This window comes from Oncorhynchus nerka, linkage group LG9a (assembly GCF_034236695.1).
Source record: "Oncorhynchus nerka isolate Pitt River linkage group LG9a, Oner_Uvic_2.0, whole genome shotgun sequence".
Taxonomy (NCBI): domain Eukaryota; kingdom Metazoa; phylum Chordata; class Actinopteri; order Salmoniformes; family Salmonidae; genus Oncorhynchus; species Oncorhynchus nerka.
In genome coordinates, this window is record NC_088404.1 from 27863059 (window position 1) to 27875043 (window position 11985).

General features: G+C 44.7%; 1 protein-coding gene across 2 annotated transcripts in view; it reads right to left on the bottom strand.

The window, feature by feature from the left end:
* Positions 1-11728, bottom strand: part of furinb (furin (paired basic amino acid cleaving enzyme) b) — a 212393-nt gene extending 200665 nt beyond the window's left edge. For both annotated transcript variants that reach the window (XM_029667831.1, XM_029667830.1), the window contains exon 1: positions 10966-11728. The gene's annotated coding sequence lies outside the window, so the exon portion shown is untranslated. The remainder of the gene's footprint in view (positions 1-10965) is intronic.
* Between the last annotated feature and the right edge of the window lie 257 nt (positions 11729-11985).

An 11985-nucleotide genomic window follows, 5' to 3' on the forward strand; every position in this document is an offset into this window, starting at 1 on the left:
TCGACCAATTGATTGGTCAACATTTTTAAATGTGAATTGTTCCATATATAGATACATCTTATGTGTTTTAATCAAATCAAATGTTATTGTTCACATACACATGGTTAGCAGATGTTAATGCGAGTGTAGCGAAATGCTTGATTTGATTTGTTAATGCGAGTGTAGCGAAATGCTTGTGCTTCTAGTTCTGACCATGCAGTAATATCTGACAAGTAATCTAACAATTTCACAGCAATGACCTTTTACACACAAGTGTAAAAGAATGAATAAGAATATGTACATATAAATATATGGATGAGCGATGGCCGAACAGCATAGGCAAGATGCAGTAGATGGTATAGAGTACAGTATATACATATGAGATGAGTAATGTAGGGTATGTAAACATTATATAAAGTGGCATTGTTTAAAGTGACTAGTGATACATTTATTACATCCAGTTTTTAATTATTAAAGTGGTTAGAGATTTGAGTCAGTATGTTGGCAGCAGACACTCAATGTTAGTGATGGCTGTTTAACAGTCTGTTGGCCTTGAGATAGAAGCTGTTTTTCAGTCTCTCGGTCCCAGCTTTGATGCACCTGTACTTCTGGATGATAGCGGGGTGAACAGGTAGTGGCTTGGGTGGTTGTTGTCCTTGATGATCTTTTTGGCCTTCCTGTGACATCGGGTGGTGTAGGTGTCCTGCAGGGCAGGTAGTTTACCCCTGGTGGTGCGTTGTGCAGACCTCACTACCCTCTGGAGAGCCTTACAGTTGTGGGCGGAGCAGTTGCCGTACCAGGCGATGTCAGTGTTTTTGGTGACAAGACACATTTCTTCAGCCTCCAGAGGTTGAAGAGGCGCGATGTTGCGCCTTCTTCACCACGCTGTCTGTGTGGGTGGACCATTTCAGGTTGTCCCGTGATGTGTACACCGAGGTACTTAAAACTTTCCACCTTCTCCACTACTGTCAGGTCGATGTGGATAGGGGGGTGCTCCCTCTGCTGTTTCCTGAAGTCCACAATCATCTCCTTTGTTTTGTTGACGTTGAGTGTGAGGTTATTTTCCTGACACCACACTCCGAGGGCCCTCACCTCCTCCCTGTAGGCCGTCTCGTCGTTGTTGGTAATCAAGCCTACCACTGTAGTGTCGTCTGCCAACTTGATGATTGAGTTGGAGGTGTGCATGGCCACACAGTCATGGGTGAACTGGGAGTACAGGAGGGGGCTGAGAACACACCCTTGTGCACCCAGTGTTGAGGATCCGCGGGGTGGAGATGTTGTTTCCTACCCTCACCATCTGGGGGCGTCCCATCAGAAAGTCCAGGACCCAGTTGCACAGGGCGGGGTCGAGGGTTGCACAGCCCAGGGTCTCGAGCATATTGATGAGTTTGGAGGTTACTATGGTGTTAAATGCTGACCTGTAGTCGATGAACAGCATTCTTACATACAGTATATCACAAAAGTGAGTACACCCCTCACATTTTTGTAAATATTTCAGTATATCTTTTCATGTGACAACACTGAAGAAATGACACTTTGCTACAATGTAAAGTAGTGAGTGTACAGCTTGTAATGTAAATTTGCTGTCCCCTCAAAATAACTCAACATACAGCCATTAATGTATAAACCGCTGGCAACAAAAGTGAGTACACCCCTAAGTGAAAATGTCCAAATTGGGCCCAAAGTGTCAATATTTTGTGTGGCCACCATCATCACAGGTTGCCATTGGAGTCCTCCTCCACTCCTTCATGACGACATCACAGAGCTGGTGGATGTTAGAGACCTTGCACTCCTCCACCTTCCGTTTGAGGATGCCCCACATATGCTCAATAGGGTTTAGGTCTGGAGACATGCTTGGCCAGTCCATCACATTTACCCTCAGCTTCTTTAGCAAGGCAGTGGTCGTCTTGGAGGTGTGTTTGGGGTCGTTATCATGTTGGAATACTGCCCTGCGGCCCAGTCTCTGAAGGGAGGGGGATCATGCTCTGCTTCAGTATGTCACAGTACATGTTGGCATTCATGGTTCCCTCAATGAACTGTAGCTCCCCAGTGCCGGCAGCACCCATGCAGCCCCAGACCATGACACTCCCACCACCATGCTTGACTGTCGGCAAGACACACTTGTCTTTTGACTCCTCACCTGGTTGCTGCCACACACGCTTGACACCATCTGAACCAAATAAGTTTATCTTGGTCTCATCAGACCACAGGACATGTTTCCAGTAATCCATGTCCTTAGTCTGCTTGTCTTCAGCAAACTGTTTGCGGGTTTTCTTGTGCATCACCTTTAGAAGAGGCTTCCTTCTGGGACGACAGCCATGCAGACCAATTTGATGCAGTGTACTGCGTATGGTCTGAGCAAGGACAGGCTGACCCCAGGCTGATTTTGTAAAATGATACAAGCGAGTAACAACAAACAATCTCCTGTTGATGAGAATGAGTAGCCTAAAGTCAGAAGTTAACATACACTCAATTAGTATTTGGTAGCATTGTCTTTAAATTGTTTAACTTGGGTCAAACATTTCGGGTAGCCTTCCACAAGCTTCCAACAATAAGTGAATTTTGGCCCATTCCTCCTGACAGAGCTGGTGTAATTGAGTCAGGTTTTTAGGCCTCCTTGCTCGCACACGCTTTTTCAGTTCTGCCCACAAATCTCTCTAGGATTGAGGTCAGGTCTTTGTGATGGCCACTCCAATAACTTGACTTTGTTGTCCGTAAGCCATTTTGCCACAACTTTGGAGGTATTCTTGGAGTCATTGTCCATTTGGAAGACCCATTTGCGACCAAGCTTTAGCCTTCTGACTGATGTCTTGAGATGTTGCTTCAATATATCCACATAATTTTCCTTCCTCGTGATGCCATCTATTTGTGAAGTGCACCAGTCCCTCCTGCAGCAAAGCACCCCAACAACATGATGCTGCCACCCCCGTGCTTCACGGTTGGGATGGTGTTCTTCGGCTTGCAAGCCGCCCCCTTTTTCTTCCAAACATAACAATGGTCATTATGGTTAAAAAGTACGATCTGTGCAGTTGCAAACCGTAGTCTGGCTATTTTTAATGGCGGTTTTGGAGCAATGTCTTCTTCCTTGCTGAGCCTCCTTTCAGGTTATGTCGATCTAGGACTTGTTTTACTGTGGATATAGATACATTTGTTCCTATTTCCTCCAGCATCTTCACAAGGTCCTTTGCTGTTGTTCTGGGATTGATTTGCACTTTTTGCACAAAAGTACGTCCATCTCTAGGAGACAGAACACATCTTCTTCCTGAGCGGTATTGACGGCTGCGTGGTCCCATGGTGTTTATACTTGCAAACTATTTTTGTACAGATGAACGTGGTAACTTCAGGCGTTTGGAAATTGCTCCCAAGGATGAACCAGACTTGTGGAGTTCTACAATTTTGTTTCTGAGGTATTGGCTGATTTCTTTTGATTTTCCCATGATGTCAAGCAAAGAGGCACTGCATTTGAAGGTAGTCCATGAAATAAATCCACAGGTACACCTCCAATTGACTCAAATTATGTCAATTAGCCTATCAGAAACTTCTAAAGCCATGACATCATTTCCTGGAATTTTCCAAGCTGTTTAAAGGCACAGTCAAGTTAGTGTATGTAAACTTCTGACCCACTGGAATTGTGATACAGTGAATTATAAGTGCAATAATCTGTCTGTAAACAATTGTTGGAAAAATTACTTGTGTCATGCACAAAGCAGATGTTCTAACCGACTTGCCAAAACTATAGTTTGTTACCATGACATCTACCCAGCTCTGGACGACTTAATCTTAGGAGTTTCTACTAGTGCTAAGAGATTAACCATAATTTTTTCTGTTATTAAAGAACTAATTGGCCGCCGTTGGTTTAACTACCTGAAACCCATTTCGTTTCTCTTCAGAGAAATCAAATCATTCTCAAGAGAAATCTGAGAAATAAAGTGAACTATGTGGGACGCTGGGCTAAAGGGAGTTGTAGTTTTCATTAAGCAAATATTAAACCTAGTTCAGCGCAGAAACGTGGTAAATAACCACATTGACCATAATCCATTGCACCAGCTTTTTCTGGCTCATTGACGGATCAGAGAGGAAGAGGCGAAGCGAGAGGTTTCACTCTCGCCAAAAGCTTTCCAAAATAACGACTCCCATTGTAAGGGCATAGACATGATTGTCTTGTAATTGTCTACAGATCTCTGGACGGATACACTTTTGCGCATGCTTCGTTAGGTCAGATACACACAGACCGCATACACCGCATGAGAGAGGAATTGTACACAACACAACATCCACAGGGACAGATGCAGTTCATAAAAGTATACCTTATTTACTTTGAATAACTAGTAACATTATTTTGTCAGACAGCTCTGCAACATACTTAGGCAGGCCAGCTAAATTGGATGACTAAAACGTTAGATGGCCTGACTGGCTGACTGCTACTGCCTGAGCTGAGAAGAGACAAATAAGTAATCAAATAAAAACTAAGAAAAATACACAACTGAAATGTTTTATTATTTCATAGTAATTTCCTTTTTTAATTTTTTTTTTATTGATATCCACCAAACCAGGACCTGACAGAGACAATGGAATATCTTCAATATTTTGGCAATTGAATGTTCACTATTTTTGGCTTTTGAATTAAAAAGCTCTAATATCATTGTAACGTCCTTATTTTACAAAACATTTCATGTTCAAAAAAATTATCAAATGATTTGCTTTATAATTATACCGAAACCGAAGCAACGGTGGAACAACGATCATCACAGCAGTGGGAAGCACACAAACACCCTAACTGCAAGCATAGTCAGACACGCACATGCACACACACACACCTGGCTAGAGGCCACCGCACGGCAGGCAGTGACCTCGGATCTCTTCATCAGTGTGTGGACCTGCTGAGTAAAGGTGAGTCACTGAGACTGCATAACTAGGTAAAATTCAATCTACTCTCTCTCTCTGAGCTTAGCTCACACTGTACAGAGGAGCAAACTGAAAAGGAAGAAATAATGCAGCAACTCTTCAAGGACAATGGTAGTGAACCTCCCCCCCAAAATTATTTGTTTTAAACCCACAGAAAAAGCATTTTTTAAGTGAACTTTCTTTGTCCTTGACAAGTTGCTGAATTTCCCACTATTTTTTCAGTCCCACTTAGCTCATGACTGGCTCTACTTAGGAATGCACAAAGATAGAATGAATGCTGCCACCAGCTCATAGTACTGTATAGTGCATTAATCCACTGACACAGCCTGGGTCAATGCATTCCTCTGGACATTCCTCTTGTCCCCCCAAGATGGCGTAGCAGTAAGTGTCCTGTCGTATCGTCTCTCTGTAAATATCGTCTCTTTTCCGTTTTAGATATTTTTAGATATTTTTTTCTTCGCATATCTTTAAAAACATTTTGCTAAACCTAAGCTTCCAAATACTCTTCTGCAACCCGCCAATGTAGCTACTTTTCCTAAAGTAGTTATATTTACTTCGGAACCGGACCCCCTCAACGGACCCCCTCAACTGAAGCTAGCCAGCTAACTACCAGCTATGCTAGCGGTCTTCAGCTAACCGGTCATCAACTAACCTTTAGCTCGGAAAGCTCTCGCCAGTTCAAACAATGCGACGCTAACCAGAGCATAACGGACCTATTTACATTTTTTTTACCCCCGGATTCCCACCACAAACGGAACATTCTTCAGCTGGATCTTCGCAACTAGCTATCGAGCTAAACAGCAACCCTGGTTGATTACTCCTGGCTAGCGTTTCCACCCACGTAGCTTGAAGCTAGCCCGGCCAGAGCTCCTAGCATACTCCTGGGCTACAATACCCTGACTACGACCGGTCTATCGATATCACCGCATGAAGAGGAATAAACAGACTCACCCCATCGCGACGTCCTCCAAAGGCTAACTCTCTAGCCCTCGCTATCTCCTTGCTTGCTAATTCGGCATGCTAACTGCTAGCTTGTTTAGCCCAGGTCCGCTAACTACTACCTTGTTTACCCCGGCCTGCTAATCTGTTAGCTTGTTAGCACAGGCCTGCTAACCGTCTTCATCGCCGCGTCCCAAAAACGCAGTGGCCCATATGTACTCTATCTCTTCCCGATTTAAATTTTCTTTTGTTTATACCTTCCGGAAACCTGCCTCACCCAATGTGATACGGAATCGATATTATCTTTATTTTTAGAACACACTCAAGAACCTCCAGAAGCTAACCAGCTAGCTAGCTACAAGCTATTTAGTCATTGTTAGTTCTCTTAACCTGGATAACACTCGCCAGCCCAGCCCCCCTGCCCCATCCACCGCTGCCCCCTGGACTCTGATCACTTGGCTACATAGCTGATGCACGCTGGACTGTCCATTAATCACGGTACTCCATTCTGCTTGTTTGTTTTATCTGTCGGCCGAGTTGCCTAGTCAATGCCATCTCACCTGCTGTTGTTATGCTAGCTGATTAGCTGTTGTCTCACCCACTGTTTTAGCTAGCTTTCCCAATTCAACACCTGTGTTTACTGTATGCCTCGCTGTATGTCTCTCTCAAATGTCAATATGCCTTGTATACTGTTGCTCAGGTTAGTTATCATTGTTTTAGTTCACAATGGAGCCCCTAGTCCCATTCCTCAGACCCCTGATACCTCCTTTGTCCCACCTCCCACATATGCGGTGACCTCACCCATTACAACCAGCATGTCCAGAGATAAAACCTCTCTCATCATCACCCAGTGCCTGGGCTTACCTCCGCTGTACCCGCACCCCACCATACCCCTGTCTGTGCATTATGCCCTGAATATATTCTTCCATGCCCAGAAACCTGCTCCTCTTATTCTCTGTCCCCAACGCTCTAGGCGACCAGTTTTGATAGCCCTTAGCCGCACCCTCATACTACTCCTTCTCTGTTCCGCGGGTGATGTGGAGGTAAACCCAGGCCCTGCATGTCCCCAGGCACCCTCATTTGTTGACTTCTGTGATCGAAAAAGCCTTGGTATGTCAACATTAGAAGCCTCCTCCCTAAGTTTGTTTTACTCACTGCTTTAGCACACTCTGCTAACCCTGTGATGTCCTTGCCGTGTCTGAATCCTGGCTCAGGAAGGCCACCAAAAATTCAGAGATTTCCATACCCAACTATAACATCTTCCGTCAAGACAGAACTGCCAAAGGGGGAGGAGTCGCAGTCTACTGCAGAGATAGCCTGCAAAGTAATGTCATACTTTCCAGGTCCATACCCAAACAGTTCGAACTACTAATTCTGAAAATTACTCTCTCCAGAAATAAGTCTGTCACTGTTGCCGCCTGCTACCGACCCCCCTCAGGTCCCGGCTGTGCCCTGGACACCATTTGTGAATTGATTGCCCCCCATCTAGCTTCTGAGTTTGTTCTGTTAGGTGACCTAAACTGGGATATGCTTAACACCCCGGCAGTCCTACAATCTAAGCTAGATGCCCTCAATCTCACACAAATCATCAAGGAACCCACCAGGTACAACCCTAACTCTGTAAGCAAGGGCACCCTCATAGACGTCATACTGACCAACTGGCCCTCCAAATACACCTCCGCTGTCTTCAACCAGGATCTCAGCGACCACTGCCTCATTGCCTGTATCCGCTACGGTGCCGCAGTCAAACGACCACCCCTCATCACTGTCAAACACTCCCTAAAACACTTCTGTGAGCAGGCCTTTCTAATCGACCTGGCCCGGGTATCCTGGAAGGACATTGACCTCATCCCGTCAGTTGAGGATGCCTGGTCATTCTTTAAGAGTAACTTCCTCACCATATTAGATAAGCATGCTCCGTTCAAAAAATGCAGAACAAAGAACAGATACAGCCCTTGGTTCACTCCAGACCTGACTGCCCTCGACCAGCACAAAAACATCCTGTGGCGGACTGCAATAGCATCGAACAGTCCCCGCGATATGCAACTGTTCAGGGATGTCAGGAACCAATACACGCAGTCAGTCAGGAAAGCTAAGGCCAGCTTCTTCAGGCAGAAGTTTGCATCCTGTAGCTCCAACTCCAAAAAGTTCTGGGACACTGTGAAGTCCATGGAGAACAAGAGCACCTCCTCCCAGCTGCCCACTGCACTGAGGCTAGGGAACACGGTCACCACCGACAAATCCATGATTATCGAAAACTTCAACAAGCATTTCTCAACGGCTGGCCATGCCTTCCGCCTGGCTACTCCTACCTCGGCCAACCCCCCCGCAGCTCCTCGCCCAAGCCTCTCCAGGTTCTCCTTTACCCAAATCCAGATAGCAGATGTTCTGAAAGAGCTCCAAAACCTGGACCCGTATAAATCAGCTGGGCTTGACAATCTGGACCCTCTATTTCTGAAACTAACCGCCGCCATTGTCGCAACCCCTATTACCAGCCTGTTCAACCTCACTTTCATATCGTCTGAGATCCCCAAGGATTGGAAAGCTGCCGCAGTCATCCCCCTCTTCAAAGGGGGAGACACCCTGGACCCAAACTGTTACAGACCTATATCCATTCTGCCCTGCCTATCTAAGGTCTTCGAAAGCCAAGTCAACAAACAGGTCACTGACCATCTCGAATCCCACCGTACCTTCTCCGCTATGCAATCTGGTTTCCGAGCCGGTCACGGGTGCACCTCAGCCACACTCAAGGTACTAAACGACATCATAACCGCCATCGATAAAAGACAGTACTGTGCAGCCGTCTTCATCGACCTTGCCAAGGCTTTCGACTCTGTCAATCACCATATTCTTATCGGCAGACTCAGTAGCCTCGGTTTTTCGGATGTCTGCCTTGCCTGGTTCACCAATTACTTTGCAGACAGAGTTCAGTGTGTCAAATCGGAGGGCATGTTGTCCGGTCCTCTGGCAGTCTCTATGGGGGTGCCACAGGGTTCAATTCTCGGGCCGACTCTTTTCTCTGTGTATATCAATGATGTTGCTCTTGCTGCGGGCGATTCCCTGATCCACCTCTACGCAGACGACACCATTCTATACACTTTCGGCCCGTCATTGGACACTGTGCTATCTAACCTCCAATCGAGCTTCAATGCCATACAACACTCCTTCCGTGGCCTCCAACTGCTCTTAAACGCTAGTAAAACCAAATGCATGCCTTTCAACCGATCGCTGCCTGCACCCGCTTGCCCGACTAGCATCACCACACTGGATGTTTCCGACCTTGAATATGTGGACACCTATAAGTACCTAGGTGTCTGGCTAGACTGCAAACTCTCCTTCCAGACCCATATCAAACATCTCCAATCGAAAATCAAATCAAGAGTCGGCTTTCTATTCCGCAACAAAGCCTCCTTCACTCAAGCTGCCAAGCTTACCCTAGTAAAACTGACTATCCTACCGATCCTCGACTTCTGCGATGTCATCTACAAAATTGCTTCCAACACTCTTCTCAGCAAACTGGATGCAGTTTATCACAGTGCCATCCGTTTTGTCACTAAAGCACCTTATACTACCCACCACTGCGACTTGTATGCTCTAGTCGGCTGGCCCTCGCTACATATTCGTCGCCAGATCCACTGGCTCCAGGTCATCTACAAGGCCATGCTAGGCAAACCTCCGCCTTATCTCAGCTCACTGGTCACGATGGCAACACCCATCCGTAGCACGCGCTCCAGCAGGTGTATCTCATTGATCATCCCTAAAGCCAACACCTCATTCGGCCGCCTTTCGTTCCAGTACTCTGCTGCCTGTGACTGGAACGAATTGCAAAAATCGCTGAAGTTGGAGACTTTTATCTCCCTCACCAACTGCTATCTGAGCAGCTAACCGATCGCTGCAGCTGTACATAATCTATTGGTAAATAGCTCACCCATTTTCACCTACCTCATCCCCACAGTTTTTATTTATTTACTTTTCTGTTCTTTTGCACACCAATATCTCTACCTGTACATGATCATCTGATCATTTATCACTCCAGTGTTAATCTGCAATATTGTAATTATTCGCCTACCTCCTCATGCCTTTTGCACACATTGTATATAGACTCCCCTTTTTTCTCTACTGTGTTATTGACTTGTTAATTGTTTACTCCATGTGTAACTCTGTGTTGTCTGTTCACACTGCTATGCTTTATCTTGGCCAGGTCGCAGTTGCAAATGAGAACCTGTTCTCAACTAGCCTACCTGGTTAAATAAAGGTGAAATAAAAAAATATATATATAAAAACAAAATTGTATGTCAGCCTCTTACCATTCATTATATTACCTTATGATTGACTTTATACCTCCTTAGTACTGATGAACAAAACATCTAGGCCCTCCCTATTGATCTGTGTCATCTAAATAAAGGCTATTTCCAAGTGAGTGTCATGTCAATAGGATTCAGGTCACTCTAGAAATTGTCAGGTCGAAGTGTTCAACAGTTTACACCCCCCCCGAGTTCAGCCAGTCAGAAGAGAAGTTCACAGGCAAACAAAACAAGAGCTCCTGAATATTGGACATGATGAGCAGCCAAAACATATACTTTAAAAAGTGAAAATTGTGTCATGGAGTTAATCCTATTGGAAAAGCTCTGCGTATGTACAACTTTGCACACTTCACTTTGGTGTTGCATGCTACAATAATGTATGACCTTGTTTTTACCCTACTGAGATTCTTGTGGCATGAATGATCAGATATACAATAACCAGAAGAGGGATTAGCTGGGTCACAGAAATTCAGTTTTAGAAGAAAACCTGACTCTCTTTATAATCCTGTCAATCAGGACTGTATTTGTTTCTTTGATATTCATCTAAATCCAGACGAGTAGTATTATGTCAGCTCATCTGTAAATCCTGATCTTGATATCAATGACATAGGCTACAGAAAACGCCTATAACATAGTAATAAGACAGCAATACATGTGCAAATCAGATGTACAATACAAAACTGATTCAGACATTTATACAAAGGAACATTTATAAAAGGAAGGAACAAATACATACACTGACACACACGCACAAACAATCAACTATGTTGAAGGCAAATAAATGTATCACACACTACAGACAAATAAATCAATATTTGACATTATGCCAAGGTCTTACCAAGAGCTATTTCTTTGATGGGGACGTGCACTCAATCAGCAAGCGTTATAGGGCTGACTTCATGTCATCAAATAAAACATAGTCGCATCAGTCAGCTGGTCCTGTGTAGCTATAGCACCAATGTACCCCGAACTCCGAGCTCCAACTTGGTAAGTGAAGTAGCTATCTAGTATCGACAGTTCTGTCAAACACTGGAATAAAAGGCAGAGAATGCGCTCTTGCCTTGTAGTTTATATTACCATATATGCTTCCCTGGTTAATTCGTTCCCTCCCACCCCGCCACTTCGGGATACCTCTCCAACCTTTCCTCAAAGAGCAAAACAATACACGTTGGCTATGACATTTGCACCAAATTGTCGGATAAAATGTCCACGTCACGTCTCAGCTGCCCGGTTGACAGCTCTCTCCTCCCGCGGCGTTGCTCAGGAACTCTGTGGAGTTACGTGTGTGACATACTCAGACACCACTCAACATACTCAGACACCACTCAAGGTCCCCCCGTGTACCTTGGTACTGCAATATTGTCACACCTAACACTCTGCTACACTTTCCTCGTCTTATTAACCGTTGTCTCGAACGAGTAGTACTTCAAAACCCAGTTGTTTTTCTATGTAGCTAGCTAGGGCGTTCAAAACAGTTCCGTGATATGCATACTGCTCTACTCGAACACACTAATATATTCAAAGCATGTTCTAAAATTATGAAAATGTTATACATTTCTTTATACAGGAAACGGATATATTTGTCCACTTTGCTACCTATAATAAAATAGCAAAAAACACAGGAAGTAGCTACGTCCACACTCCACTATTTTCATTGTTATATTTCTGCAGGGTTGCCAGGCAAGCTGACATTTCTAAAACAATGATTGTCAAAACCTACACCAAAGTCCTGAAAACTAGCCAAAAACGTTTTCAACGCAAAAGAGGATGTTGCCATGTGTATACAATAAACCCTTTTGCCATAACGTTATCGAGACATTTAAGAAGGAATATCATAGTAACTTGTAATGACGTTCGA